Source organism: Canis lupus, chromosome 17, assembly GCF_048164855.1.
Source record: "Canis lupus baileyi chromosome 17, mCanLup2.hap1, whole genome shotgun sequence".
Taxonomy (NCBI): domain Eukaryota; kingdom Metazoa; phylum Chordata; class Mammalia; order Carnivora; family Canidae; genus Canis; species Canis lupus.
This window is the reverse complement of record NC_132854.1, coordinates 51,033,588-51,048,759: the sequence shown is the minus strand read 5'-3', so window position 1 is coordinate 51,048,759 and position 15,172 is coordinate 51,033,588. Positions and strand designations below refer to the sequence as shown.

Here is a 15,172-nt window from a genome sequence, read left to right as displayed (position 1 = left end):
CAATAGATTTATACAGATGAATGTTTATTTTATATCAAATAACCAAATAACTATGCACCTCTAGGACGGTTTTAACTTTGAGTCCTGGGAAGACTTTGCTTTGTATCCTGGTTTCATTTGGAAAAATATGGTTATTCTCCTTTGCGATGCCTTTTTTTTTTTTAATTTAACTCATACTTAAGAAACTTCACTAATCACACAGACCTTAGGCTACAATATGATATGTAACATAAAGGTCTAGACAGAGGGCAGTGTGCCATTGGTCATGAATTAAGAGCATATAGATAACAGACGCTCTAGACAGGAGGCTTTAGCTAGGAAAAATAAGTTCCTGAACTGTAAGTGGACATAAAAGTCTTACTGACAAAGACTGGATGAACTTTTTCTCAGGCTATCTTGGAAACAAAAATAGATTCTCATTCATTGGAACAATTTTGTACTTTTTCTCTTGGATATTCTTGTAAAGAATTAGTTTTTCTCTCTATGGCTACATGTTTGATCAAAAGAAATAAGTGGGATAAACAAAGTTCCATCAAAATTCAGCCTCATTGGGCATAATTAAACATAAATGACAAGTAGATAGCAGGACCTCATTCCTTCTCATTGACCTCTGACCTAGAATATAATACTCAGGAGTAGGGCCTGGCAACTTATATTTTCTATGAGGTCCCTAGGAGATTTTTAGTAATCCCAGTGCTGTGAATTCAGTGTTACATCATAATTACTTCCTGTTGATGATAGTTATCTTGGTGATTGCCCAACCCACCTGCTCTTGGGCCAATGTGGACCCCAATCCCAATCAACATTTGTTAGATTTTTAAAAAGGTTGTGTCCTCAAATGTGATGAGTAGAAATGGCTGTAATTAACTTTTATTTTTTAAAAAGATTGATTGATTGATTGATTGAAGAGAGAGGGAGAGCACAGAGGGTGAAGGAGAAGCAGACTCCTCGCAGAGAGCCCAAAGTGGGGCTTGATCCCAGGACCCTGAGATCATGACCTGAGCTGAAGGCAGAAGCGTAACCGACTGAGCTACCCAGGTGCCCCTGTGAATAACTTTGAGAAGTGTCAAGCTATTGCTATAGGAAAAAAGTGTAAGTGTTTTGTAATAGGGTTTTAAAATTCTTAACATTCAATCTTTCTGAGTCTCAGGCTCTTAATCTGGAAAATGGAGATGACAGTAAAATCCTTACTTCTTTTATGACTTGAAGGATAAAACGAGATAATATATAAAAGTACTTAGTAAACTGGGAAAAAAGTCAGACCCTGTCGGTATATTTTTTCACCATCTGACACTTTGTTATACTTATTATTTTTGACAACTTGGGTTTTGAACTTCACCTTAGTTTTAGAGAGTCATTTTGAATCTATGTTTTTTAAACCAAATTCTTTACCTGATGTATGAATCCCTCTACAAAAAAGATTTCAACTCTAAGTATATGGGCCTTAGGCCCATAGATATGTGTTGTTTAACTCACCCAAAGTTTAAAAAATTTTTTAGAAAAATCAATTACCAATACTTAAAAATCAAGAGACTTCTTATAAAAATTTGGAATTCTGATTGACATTGAAAAACCAGAACACTTAACCTAGGTATCCTCAGGGCAGCAATCAGTTCCTGCTAAGTAACCTTGTCTAGATCCTATAGGCTGGAAATTTGTCACCCACACTCTACAACAGAGTCTCTCAAAGTGTGGCCCAGAACCAACAGCATTTGCATCACCTGCGAATTTGTTAGAAATGGAAATTCTAGGGCCTCACTTCAGACCTACCGAATCAGAAACTGGAGCTATGGCCCAGCAAATGGTTTTATGGAACCTTCTTGGTTGTTCAGATACACTCCAGAGTTTGAGAAGTACTACCCTACAATATGCCAGTCAATTGTTCCAATGACTTGTTCCTGTATGTGTCTAGAGTCCCGTCACTCACTTTTGATTCTAATTGTCATAGAGTTCTTGACTTTATTGAGGCACAATTTACTTCCCTGTCATGTTCATTGTTGTGGCTTCTCCTTCCTTTGCTCTTTTGGACTGGAGATAACTAAGAAGAACAACGTCCTGTAGTCCTTAGCATTTTCAATAAACAAGAGCAGTTTGTGGTGACAGGCTCTCTTAACCGCAACCTGATAGAGCTCTTGTCACTCTTTGAAGCCACCCTTATTTTATTCCTGCCTTTTGACATCCTTGAAAAACTTCAATTCTTCCTCTTTCAAACCCAAGCAATTGTAAGCAGCCCCAGAAGGAATGCAAATCTGTGCTTTTATTTTTACATTCCCCTCCCCCCACATTGATTAGATAATTCTGATTTGTTTTATTGTTTTGTAGTAGAGAGTGAAAATTTCTAGAGATGACTCTCCATTGGTGTTCCCTCCTTGAGGGAAAATTCATAGCATAAGAACTAACTGCTATAATATGAAACCAATATTCCTGTGAGATTTGTAAATTAAATTTTCTTTCCAACTTTTGTTTAATATATTCAGTGTCACCTTGTAAGGCAACTGAGATAATTTTGTGTATCCTATCAATTTGTTTCTTGTTTGACATCTGTGTTTGTTTATATAGCTTTCAGAAGTGGAGAATCCTGTCGCCAATTAATGTTGATGGTTTTGAGTTAGAAGAGAGTATGTTTATAAATGAAAGTTTTTGTTTTTAAGTTGTGTTTTATTGTAGCTGAGTGTTTTCCAAATAAATATTCACTGACTTTATTGAATATTTCGATTGGGTAATGGAATTGCAGGCTTTCATAGAAGTGGGGCTCAATTATAATCTTTATTTATGGGAGATTTCTCTGCCATTGAACACGGAGACAATCGAAAATCCATTAAGGGAATATCTTCAAACAATTGGCCAAGTATATATTTCCCTGTGAGGCTGAAATCTTGGCCTAAAGAAACTGTTCCAATAACTTTAACAAGGACATTGTTAAGGATATCGCCTATCAAAATAGGAATTCCTGATTTCTGATCTTCCAGATTGGCTGAAGACCAATGAGAGAACTTCTTAAAAATACTAACTCAGTCATTCTGTGGTGGGGACTGAGAAGATGGATTTCACAAACTGGGCCAGGTGATTTTTATTTTATTTATTTATTTTTATTTTTATTTATTTTAAAAAAGATTTTATTTATTTATTCATGAGAGACACAGAGGCAGAGACATAGGCAGAGGAAGATGCAGGCTCCCTGTGGGAAGCCAGATGTGGGACTTGGTCCAGACCTTGGGATTACGACCTGGGCCAAAGGCAGATGCTCAACTGCTGAGGTGCCCAGGTGTCCCACCCCAGGTGATTTTTAACATGTGGCTGGGTTTGGGGCCCACACATTGTGTTATCTGTGAAGATCCTGAAAAGAAAATTTCTCAGTTTGTAGAGAATAGGGAATGTTATAATTTTCCAAAGCATCTGCTGTGTTTTGATCTCATAGACATTATAAATCTTATAAATGATTGTTCTTCCCTTTTTGATTTGAACGGCCAGTAAGCTCAGAGCCAGTTTTGACTCCTATTAGCTTCTGTATAGTATGTTATAGAATTTTTATATACATTTTTATATACATTTTCTGGCTTTATATTAGCATTCTTCTGACTTTTTTTTCATTCTGATGTCTCTGTTCATTTCATTTCTAATTTATAGCTTTTAAGAATATTTTTTGAAATAATAATAAATCTCTTTTAGTATAAGGCATAGTATCAATAAATACCATAATTATTGCAAAAAGACTGTCATCTAGGTGATGAATGGAGCTATTTTAGGGAGCATTACTTTGTAATCCTGAATTAACTGATGCCCAACTTAGCACCATATTTCCCATATGCATTGATTCTGAGACCATAAACCAGGATAGGATAAAGAATAGTAAACCAGGTTTGGACAGTAAACCAGCTTAGGAAAAAAACCAGGTCATATATTATATGGAGTTATATATCCTATATCCCACTTTAGGGGTTTTACAGTGCACATTACAGCTTAAAAGTTCTGGAGAAAAACCTGCAATAATGATATTAAAAGATCTTTAATCCAACACTTTCCAAACTTTTAAAAACCAAACTCCCTCCCTCCCTCCCCCCAAAACACATATTAACATTTCCGGAACAGTATTTAATTTGGGAAATACTGTATGATTGCTATGTTTATAAGTGTTGAATGTCAATATGGATGAAATGAGGAGAGTTATTATATTGGGTGAACAGATACAATCAAGCATAGCTTGTGGAAAATAAAGTGAGCTCTGAGTGAGTAAACGTTAGGAAGAGTACTCTGTCAACTGGCACTTGTGAAGAAATGGATATAACAAGGAGAAGAAAAAGCCTAGAGGGTAGCTGTGTTCTTGCAATTGCAGGAGGAAAAGCACTAAAAACATGCATTTGAAGTAGAACCAAGCAGAGTGGAGAGCTCCCAGCTGATCTCAGCTGGGGTTCCACGTTTCAGGTGCTTGGTGCTCGCGGCACCATATTAAGATTTTATGCAACCTGGGCACCTGGGTGGCTGAGCTGAGGAAGTGCTAGACTCTTGATTTCAGGTCAGGTCATGATCTCAGAGTCCTGAGATTGAGCTCCAAGTTGGTCTCTGAGCTCAGCAGGGATTCTGCTTGAGATTTTTTCTCTCCTCTCCCTCCCCCCCCCACATGGACAAATGGATAAATAACATCTCAAAAGCAAAACGAAGTTACGCAAAGTAGATAGCTGTTTGAAGTGGAGCAGCCTCCAATGATAGAGGGAAAGTTGGGGGTGAAGTGGGGAGGTCTAGGGTGAAATTTTGGTGAGCTTATGTGTTCAACAGAGGATAAACTCATGAAAGTGAGAATCTGTGGATGTATGAAGAATTAAAATCCCTTGGAGGGCCCAGGATCTCCCTAGGTTTTGCAAACATGTCGTACCGACTGAGGATCTTCATCAGAATGTGAATAAATGGAATGTTTTATGGGTCCACACTACCTCACTTTTCCTATCTGTATTATTAGGGGGTACAGGGAGAAAGAGTTTTATTCTAGAAAAATTTTACTGTATTGGAGGAGATGTTTTAAGTGACATCCTATTAATTAATCACTTATTCACCCCAACTTCACATGTTAAATATGATTTTTAGTTGAATGAATAAAATTCGGGGGAGGTGGTGAGAAATCAACTTACTATAATTCATTCTGGAAACACTTACTGCGCGAAGGTATATCCTAAGTTATACACGGAAATAAACAGCGAGTCCAGCACCTACATCATTCAGGGTGGACCTGATGAGAGATGGACATGAACTTGGAAGGCCCAATACAGTCTGTCCACAAAAATTGTTCATGGAAGGGACTCATTAGTTCTCATAAGAGAGTGCTATCTTCTTGTCATGTCAATAAGAAAATCAGTTAATGCAAATTCTGTGGCCCGAAGAAGTGAGTGGGCTGAAACAGTTTCAGTAATCATTTGCAAAGCAATTTAAACTACTAACATCCCAAGAAGGGTCAATTCTATGATTTCTCTGTCATCATTACATTGATCACCTAAACCCATTCTTTCTGAGTGGCTGTATTTATTAACTGGAGATTTTCTCTGTCAGCGTTTCATTTCTACTTGAGAAAATCTGCTTCTTCTGAGACCTCTTTGTCAACTTCCCTTTCTTTAAATTAAATTAAATTTGTGGTAAAGTTTTTATCCAAATTATATTTTTTAAAATGCAGACATCTGCCTTTGCTGTTATTGGGCATGGAAATACTTTGTAACAAAGAGTTTGGGATTTTTTTTTCACTTATTCACTTATTTGGCATATGATTTTCAGAGAATATCAGAGGAGACTTAACACCATACTTGTCAACACATTTTTCTCATTTTATATATACTTCTTACCTTCTTCTACCTTATATTTCAAATGTTGCCTGTGCTATCTTAAACCATTTTGGTATTTTTCTCTTATGACTGGGAAGAGTAGAGATTTAATATAATACTTAGGTAAATCAAACAAAATATTTTTTGTATTTCTTTTCTTTTTTGGTGACAACATTTAATTTGTACTCTGTTAGCAAATTTAAATTATGTAATACATTATATATTATATATATTATATTATATATTAGATACTCAAAATTATTTGTCTTATAACTGAAAATTTGAACCCTGTTACTAACCTCTCCCTATTTCTCTTCTTTTCTATTTTGTTTCTGTTTTCCTTTTTGATTCTATGTGTAATACCATGTGATATTTGTCTTTTTCTCTCTGGCTTATTTCACTTCTCTCTGGCTTCAATGCCTTCTAGGTTTATTCTTGTTGAAAATGACAGGATTTTATTCTTTTTTTATTTAAATTTCTTTTTCATCATGGTAAGTATACTTTTTAATCTCCATCTCCCTATTTCCCCAATCTACCCCCGCAACTCCCCTCTAGTAACCATCAATTTGTTCTCTATAGTTAAGAGTTTGTTTTTTGTTCTCTCTCTCTCTCTCTCTTATCCTCTGCTCATTTGTTTTGTTTCTTAAAATCATATATGAGGGAGATCATATGGTATTTGTCTTTCTCTGAATTATCTTGCTTGGCATTGTATTCTCTAGCTTCATCCATGTTGCGGCAAATGGCAAGAATTCAACGTCTTTTATGGCTGAATAATACTCCATTGTGTATACCCACCATATCTTCTTTATTCATTCATCTATCAGTGGTCACTTGGGCAGCTTCCATAGTTTGGCTATTGTAAAAAATGCTGCAATAAATCAAGGTGCATGTATCCCTTTGAGTTAGTGTTTTTGTATTTTTTTGGGTAAATACCCAGTAGGGTGATTCCTGGATTATAAGGTAGTTCTGTTCTTAATTTTTTGAGCAAACTCCATACTGTTTTTCACAATAGCTGTACCAGTTTGCATTCCCAAAAAGAGTGCATGAGGGTTCTTTTTTCTCCACATCCTCACCAACACCTGTTATTTCTTGTGTTTCTGATTTTAGCCATTCAGACAGGTGTAAGGTGATATCTCACTGTGATTTTGATTTACTTTTCCCTGATGATGAGGGATGTTGAGCAACTTTCCATGTGACTGTTGGCCATCTGGGTGTCTTTGGAGAAATGTCTGCTCATGGCTTCTGTCCATTTTTAATTATATTATTTGTTTTTTTGCTATTAAGTTGTACGAATTCCTTTTATAAATTCCTTAGATATGTGGTTTGCTAGTATTTTCTCCTATTCCATAGATTGCTTTTTCATTTGATTGATAGTTTGCTGTGAAGAGTTTTATTTTTAAGATTTTATTTATTTATTCATGAGAGACAGAGAGAGAGAGAGAGAGAGAGAGAGAGAGAGGCAGAGACACAGGCAGAGGCAGAAGCAGGCTCCCTGTGGGGAGACTGATGCGGGACTCAATCCAGGGATTCTGGGAACACGCCCTGAGCCAAAGGCAGATGCTCAACTGCTGAGCCATCCTGATATCCCTGTGCAGAAGTTTTTAATTTTGATGTAGTCCATTTGTTTATTTTTGCTTTTGTTGCCTTTGCTTTTGTTATCGAATACAACGTATTACTGCCAAGACCAACAGTCAAGTTGCTTACCTCTCTTTTTTTTTCTGGGAATTCTATAGTTTCAGGTCTTAAGGTTAGTCTTTAGTCCATTTTGAATTGATTTTTGTGTCTGGTGTGATTGTGGGCCAGTATCACTTTGTTGTATGTGACTGTCCAGTTTTACCAACACTGTTTATTGAAGATACTATGTTTTCTTCACTGCATATTCTTAGGTCCTTCATTAAAAATTAATTAACCATTCATGTATGGGTTTATTTCTGGGCTCTCTATTCTGTTCCATTGATCTGTGTGTATGTTTTTATGTCAACACCACACTGTCTTATTACTAGAACTCTGTAATATAGTTTGAAATCAGGAGGTGTGGTGACTTTGTTCTTTTTTCCTCAAGAGTGCCTTGGCTATTTGGGGTCTTTTCTCATCCTACACAAACTTTAGGAATATTTTTTCTATTTCTGTGAAAAATATTATTGGAATTTTCAATAAGAATTGTATTGCATCTGTAGATTACTTTGGGTAGTATGGACATTTTAACAATAGTAATTCTTCCAGTCTGTGAACAGGGAATAGTTTTCCATTTATTTGTGTTCTCTTCAATTTCTTATCAATACTTTATAGTTTTCATCATACAGATCTTTCATCTCCTTAGTTAATTTACAACAAAATATTTTATTCTTTTTGATACTATTTTCAATGGCATTGTTTCCTCAATTTATCTTTCTGGTAGTGTGATATTGGCATATAGAAATGCAATTGATTTTTGATGTTGATTTAGTATCCTCAAGTTTACTGAAATTGTGTATTAGTTCCAAGAGGTTTTTTTTTTCCCCCTGAACTCTTTAGGGTTTCATATACATAACAATTAGAGACAATTTTACTTCTAACTTGGATGCCTTTTTTTTCCTTTATGTTGCCTAATTGCTCAGGAATGGACTTTCAGTACCACTTTGAATAAAAGTGGTGAGAGGGGGCATCCTGGTCTTGTTCCTGACCTTAGACTCAGGAGCCTCCTCTCACCTCCTCGTAATCTTCCAACTTCTGGTTTCTACTATATAAAAGAAAAATCATTCATTGAAAAAAAAATTTCTAAAGAAATCTCGGTTACCCTACCAGCCTACCCCAAGCCATTAGTAGTAACATTTAGTTTGCTGACTTAAGAATTTTTGTATGCAACTGGAACAATATATAGCTCCAGCTCTAAAATGAAAGTAGCTGAGGGAAGAGAAAACTTGAAGATCTGAGTTTACTGATCTTTGAAAGATTTGTCCAGTGTGGGAGCTGGACTTGTGGTCTGGGTAAACTATCCTAGCACTGTAATGCCATTTCTTTCCTGTTAACATTCAGGAAAAAAAAGCCGGAGCTGTAAAGGTAGGGAATGTGAGGTCAGGTGGTCTCATGGAAAGAGAACTGGCCTGGGTCTCTGAGGCACTTGTTTCTAACAATAATACTAGGAAATGGCAGTAAATTGAGTATTTCAAAAATTTTAGGATACTCTGGTATGCTTGCTATATCTTAGCTTACTTAATCTTCATAATGATCCTTTCAAATGATCTTATTATCCCTACTCTATTGGAAACTTAGGGCTACACATATAGTAGTGATGGGACTGTAATTCAGACTCAGAATGCTGCCTACACTCTAACTCTTGACTTTTATTACTACTTCTTCTTTCCTTTGCAGATGCCAGATAAGAAATGAAGTAAATTAACTGTTCAGTGATGTGATGATTATAGTGGTCAAGGTGGGCTAAGTTATAATGCAATTAATAGAATTCCCCAAATGGCAACATTTAAAATAACAAAGGCTTATTTCTTTTTAACTCTATAGATACAACATGAGTCAGCGAGACTTTCACTCCATATCTTCATAGTCCTCCTCAGGGACTCAGGTTGGTGTGTTACATGTCAGTTCTAACTCAGTGGAAATTCAATGGAAAGAACAAATATCATAATCTATACTCCTCAGCCTTGGGCCCAGGTGACAGGCAACCTATCACTTCCAACTTAGTGGGGAGAACCAGTTGCATGCCCCCCACCCCAACCAACCACAGGGAAAGCAAGAAGCACAATATTACAAAGAGAGGAGAGGCAAGAGGAGAGGTGGAGCTGTCAAATGGCAGCCATAGTGCTGCTGGGCTTGGTTTCCTTTGAACAGGATGATGCCATTTTCCTCTTCACTGTGGTCAGTCTCCTCTCACATCAACTATTTAGTATTTCTTGGGTTGAGCTACGTGAAACTTTGTTTCTCCACATAGATGGTCTTAGTCTCTGCCCTAGCTCTGCAACCTGTGTGCTGGTAGGTGAATTCCCTGACCTCTCCAGGCCTGGCTTTATCAACCATAAAATAAGTAGTCGGATTAAGAAATCTTCAAGAGAACTGCCAAATGAAAATTTTTATGACTTCATGAAAAGCAAAATAAATCCTTCTTTGATTATCTCACACTGACCAGGCAGGTAACATAGGCTATATATGGCTGTGGAGGCAAAATCCAGTAATAGAGAGATAAGCAAGCTGGTGCTGAGCCAGGAGAGAGATTAAGGATAAACTGCTAAGGTAGACCTTAGGCTTCAATCTGAGAATTCAGAGATGGGTAAGAAATAGTGAGAAAGAAATGATCAAATCTAGGATCCTCTAACTCTGTTTTTTAATTTATTGGTTGCCATTAAATGGTCAGCCATTTCATTTATATACATATATGTATAACATATGTACATATATTAATATATGTCATACGCATATACATAAAATATATATACACACAATTATTTTGAGGAAGATATTTAATGGTTAACTTTGAACTTTAAGCAAAAAGCCCCTTTTTGAGATGTCAGCAAAATACACAAAAGTTTATGTGTTGTGGTTTGCATAGTATGATCAAGATTGTTACAAATGTCTCCCACCTAGTGCCAAACTACAGCATGAGGTTTCTGAAAACTGAATAACCCCCCATCCGTTGCATTAAAAAACTACAGATAAGTGACAGCAACTGTCTTTGTAGACATGTTTTCAAGAATTCAGCTCATTCTCATTGTGCTAGCCTGCATTTTTAACTATATCCATCCTTTTTAAATTATGGCTTCCTAAAAAATACATTGGTTCATATATCTGGGTATGTGGATTTGCAAAGAGAGGAAAAGCAAGAGCAAATGCATGGGCCCCGGTGCACCACACGCAGGGTGGCAGCCCTCTTTAGGAAAAGGCCCATTACTGGTGGGGGAAAGAGTCATAGCAGGAAACCCTGTGCAGGCCCTAGGAAATGGCCGTGGTTGTAAACAGGGAAAAGGCTTCACTTATACATGCTCACCTGCTCAGATCTTCACACTGGTTGGCCTCCCCTGCCTCTTTACACCGTAATCTTACATTCACCACTTGCAGGGAACATGCCTGAAAGTACAGCTTGCATGGAGTCAGGAGAGGTGAGATGCAGAGAGGAATTTCAGGTGAGATAACTTGAGAGCCTGGGTCCCCATCTATGGTAAGGACGAAAGTTGTTCTGTACTTTTGCAAAATGGCTCCTCTTTCTGCTTCTCTCCAATCCTGGTTTGCTTACAGATTCTAAGCAAAATTTTTAATTTTTTGCTTAGAGGGATTGATTATAGCCAGCTGTTGGGATGGAAACACTCATAGCAGCTCTATAATAGTTTTATATGTTAGCATGGCTAGGCTATAGCACTCCCTTCTTTAATCGAACACTAATCTAGTTGTTACTGATAGGTATTTTGTTGACCTGGTTATTCGCATCTGCAATCAGTTGACTTTAAGTAGATGAGATTACACCAGATACTATGGGTGTGCCTCGTGGAATCTGTTGAAAATCCTTAAGAGCAAAGAAGTCAGGTTTCCTGGAAGAACAACATCAGTTCCCGTCATAGAATTTTCAGCCTGTTGGTTTGCCCTACAAGTTTGAACTTGCCCATAAAACATGTAAGCCAATTTCTATTTATCCATCTATCTGTTTATCTATCATCTACCTACCTATTCATCCATCAGTCTCCACTGGTTCAGTGTTTCTGGGGAACCCTGACTAACACAAACTCTTCCAAATTACTTGCTTGGTGGTGTAATTGACTAATAACAAGCACCATTTATGAAATGGTACCATTTTTTAAAAAGAGAAACTTAGGGTAGCCCAGGTGGCTCAGTGGCTTAGTGCCGTCTTCAGCTCAAGGCCTGATCCTGGAGACCTGGGATCGAGTCCCGCGTCGGGCTTCCTACATGGAGCCTGCTTCTCCCTCTGCCTCTGTAGCTGCCTCTCTCTCTCTCTGTGTCTCTCATGAATAAATAAATAAAATATTTTTTTAAAAAGAGAGAAACTTAAATTGTCTTCATGAGGTAGCTCAAAGGATGGTGCTGACTATTCCCACCTGTTCAAACTGGGTCTCACCTGGCATGAAACTCACACAATTAGCATTAGTGGTGTCTATTGATGGAGTAACCATAGACCTGGCCTAGAGTATAAATGCCAAAACCTATCAGCTATCTCTTAAGTGCAGAAAAAAAAACTTTCCAGGTCAGAAGCAGGACATTTTGAATCTTAGAATGAAAAGGGGATCGCAGCCATCCTTCTGTCCAAATTCCTGAGTTCAAAGGTGACAAAACAGAGACCCAAGGAAAATGAAGTGTGCTTTGCCAAGCCACAATCATGAGAATGACAAGTTCTTAAACATTTGTTTTATCACTTGAAAATGTTTTAATATTTTTCTGTGTTGCTAAATACTTTGCTAAAGCACAATTGTTTTAGCTAAATAAAGTATTCCATTATGGATGTGCTACCTTAAACTAAGTATCTCTTTGGTGCATTTAATTTATATTCATATTTTCACTTCTAGAAATACTGTGATAAAGACCCTTATATGTAAGTCTTCTTATCATTCCTGAGGATGAGTTTCAAGAAAAGGGATTTCTGGATCAAAGGGTATGTGTGTCCTGAGGTCCTTAATCCCACTTAGAAATTGTTCTTCAGGAGGTCTTAACCAGTTTCCAACACTCAGCAATAGATGAAGGGGCCCGTGTCCCTGCACCCTTACCCATGCTGGATATTTTTATTAACAAATACAATGGACATGGAGTCTGTCTTCATTCAAGTTATTTATTAGCAAGGTCAAACTATTTTTTTCTAATTTTATTGGCAGTTGAGTTTTCTTTATGTATTTTATGCAATTCTTTATGCACCTTTATTTTAGAATTTATATTTTATTAATTTGTAGTTTTTAAAAACCATAAGATCGAGTCCACAAAACAATGCCTGTGAACAGTAGGTGGTATTATGATTATTACTGGTATTGTCCTTGGCTCGCTATGGTTGTTGGTTATTGTGTCTGCTGCTGGGTGCTGGGTCGTATTTAGAAACTGGGAAGGAGGCACTGCCTGGGGTCAAATAGGTAAAAAATATCTCTATTTCTTTGGGAAAAATTCGCCGAAACATATCCCAGTTATGCTGTTGATTTTAAAGTCTTTCATCTGCATCCGTTAGCCGGGCCCTATTCTCCCTGGAATAAAGTAAAATGTGGTTTACGCTTCAGGCACATACATAATGGCATGCAAACCACTCCACTTCCTTACTTTTTTCCCTCTAACTAGGCACTGAGATTCTTTCTTTTTTGGGAAATTATGGCAATTGACCTCAGAGAATACATAAATTGCAAAGTGCCTCCCTTTTTTATATAGCATTTTACATTACTCCTATTTTTTCCCCTCTACAAAGTGTAAAATAACGTATCTTAGAATGGAATCTGTGTTGCAGTTTTTTATCTTTTTAAATATTTAGCAGTACCCAGTGTTTACTTTTTATGTTTTGTTCTTGAATATTGTGTTTTATAGAGGACTATCAAGGAATTTTCTTTCTCATTTTTATAGTAGGCCTCAAATTCTTGTGGCCTTGTGTTCATTCATTTCCCTGCTGCTGTGTTTGGACTCTTTCCCTAGGGCAGAAGTGGCACTTATGATGGGTCACCACATCACACAGCATTAATGACGAAGGCTGGGTGATAAATTAGGGATGTTTGGAATAACTCATTGTGAGTGACAGCTAAAAAAAATATCAGAGTATTTTTTAATGGTTGTTTATAGAAGGTTTTACCACCACAGGTGAGATAATATATGTAACTTGATATTATGGTTTCTGACACATAGAGGATGTTCCAAAGATGTTCATTGTCTTCAGTATCAATCAAAATTCTCCAGAAAAATAGAACCAATAGGATATACACACAGATGCACAGATGTAGAGACTTATTTTAAGGAACTGGGAATTGGCTCAGGTGATTGTGGGGCTGGTAAGTTTGAAATCATAGGGCAAATCAGCAGAAGAAACCCAGGTTAAAGTTGACATTATAGTCTTGAGCCCAAAATCTGTAGGTTGAACCTCAGGTTGGAAAGTCAGGCAGGATTTCTCAGAGTTAGTCTTGAGACAGAGTTTCTTCTTCACTAGGAGACCTCATTTTTGTTATGTAAGGCCTTCAGCTGATCAGGCTCATCCATATTCTTCAAGATAATCTCTTTCACTTACAGTCAACTGATTTTCGATGCTAATCACATCTACAAAATATCTTCACAGTAACATCTAGACTAATGTTTGATTGAATGAGCACTGTAGCCCACAAGTTGACACATAATATTAACCATCACATGTCCTTTTACCTTCATCCTTTCCTGTACATAATAGGGAGTAGGGCTCTATCAGGAGACTAGGGGTCTTTTCCTACCCAGCCCAATTTCATGAAGTCACTGAATCCATTTACTAAACATACATAGCAAGAAGTTTTGGAAACATGGTAGGATAAGAGAAAGAAAAGAGAAAGAAGATGGAGTTTGTGTTGGTTGGAAAGTAAGGATGTGAGAGGTAGGGTAAGAGCATCCTAAGGAAGAAGCCATTGCTTTACTGGTATGGCCTCATTCTGTGTTTCAATTAATTTACAGTAGTTATAGAAATAGCGGGTCATGGGGAGGGAAGAAAAAGGACACACTGCCCCAATGCAGAATGTTAGAGGACTTCTCTGCTACCAAGTGGTAGGTGTCATGGACTGAGTGAGGTAAGGCATTCTGTATTCCTTGGAAGCATCGTCTATGAATTCTCAAGAAATGCCCAGATCCTTCTTCACTATAGCAGTATAGACACAGACCAGGCTCCTCTGGAGTCCAGGTTGAGGAGGGGCATTGGAGACACAATTGCTACATAGGAGAGAATGGAATTTGTTCTCCAAGTACAGAAGGAGAATGGGCTTGAATGAAACAAGAGTTCATCATGTGTTGCTGATGAAGTTACTTAACCTTTCAACTGCACTAAGTATTTAGACATGTAGGAGGATAATAATATCAACCCACAAACCCATTTAATAGGGCAAATGAGTTAAAACTCTGATATGATTTTAAATTTATGTCAATCAGTAAATTCAAAGCACAGCACTATAATTAGAAACTCACGATTGCCTGTAGAATATCCTTGTGGGCATAATTAATGCATATGGAAAATTTTTAGCAGTTATTTTAATCCCGAATAGAGCCTGGTTCAAATGAGTTGATTTCTCTATTATGAGTATAAAAGGCTACCTACATATAAGGTAAACTTTCTTTTTCTTTTCTTTCTTTTTTTCTTTCTTCTTTCTTTCTTTCTTTCTTTCTTTCTTTCTTTCTTTCTTTCTGAGTAAACTTCCTTTAGTAATGATTTAGACTTTTATGCTATTTCAGAAACTTGATGC

At 37.1% G+C, this 15,172-nt stretch overlaps 1 long non-coding RNA gene across 9 annotated transcripts in view; it reads left to right on the top strand.

Moving 5' to 3' along the window:
• The first annotated feature begins 783 nt into the window (after positions 1-783).
• The window catches only part of LOC140608082 (uncharacterized), an 848,352-nt gene continuing 833,963 nt past the window's right edge, over positions 784-15,172 (top strand). For 7 of the 9 annotated variants that reach the window (XR_012010058.1, XR_012010064.1, XR_012010063.1 and 4 more), the window contains exons 1-2: positions 784-1,092; positions 9,303-9,363. This is a non-coding gene — a long non-coding RNA (uncharacterized lncRNA). The remainder of the gene's footprint in view (positions 1,093-9,302; positions 9,364-15,172) is intronic. The other 2 variants (XR_012010065.1, XR_012010062.1) reach the window with 1 other exon arrangement.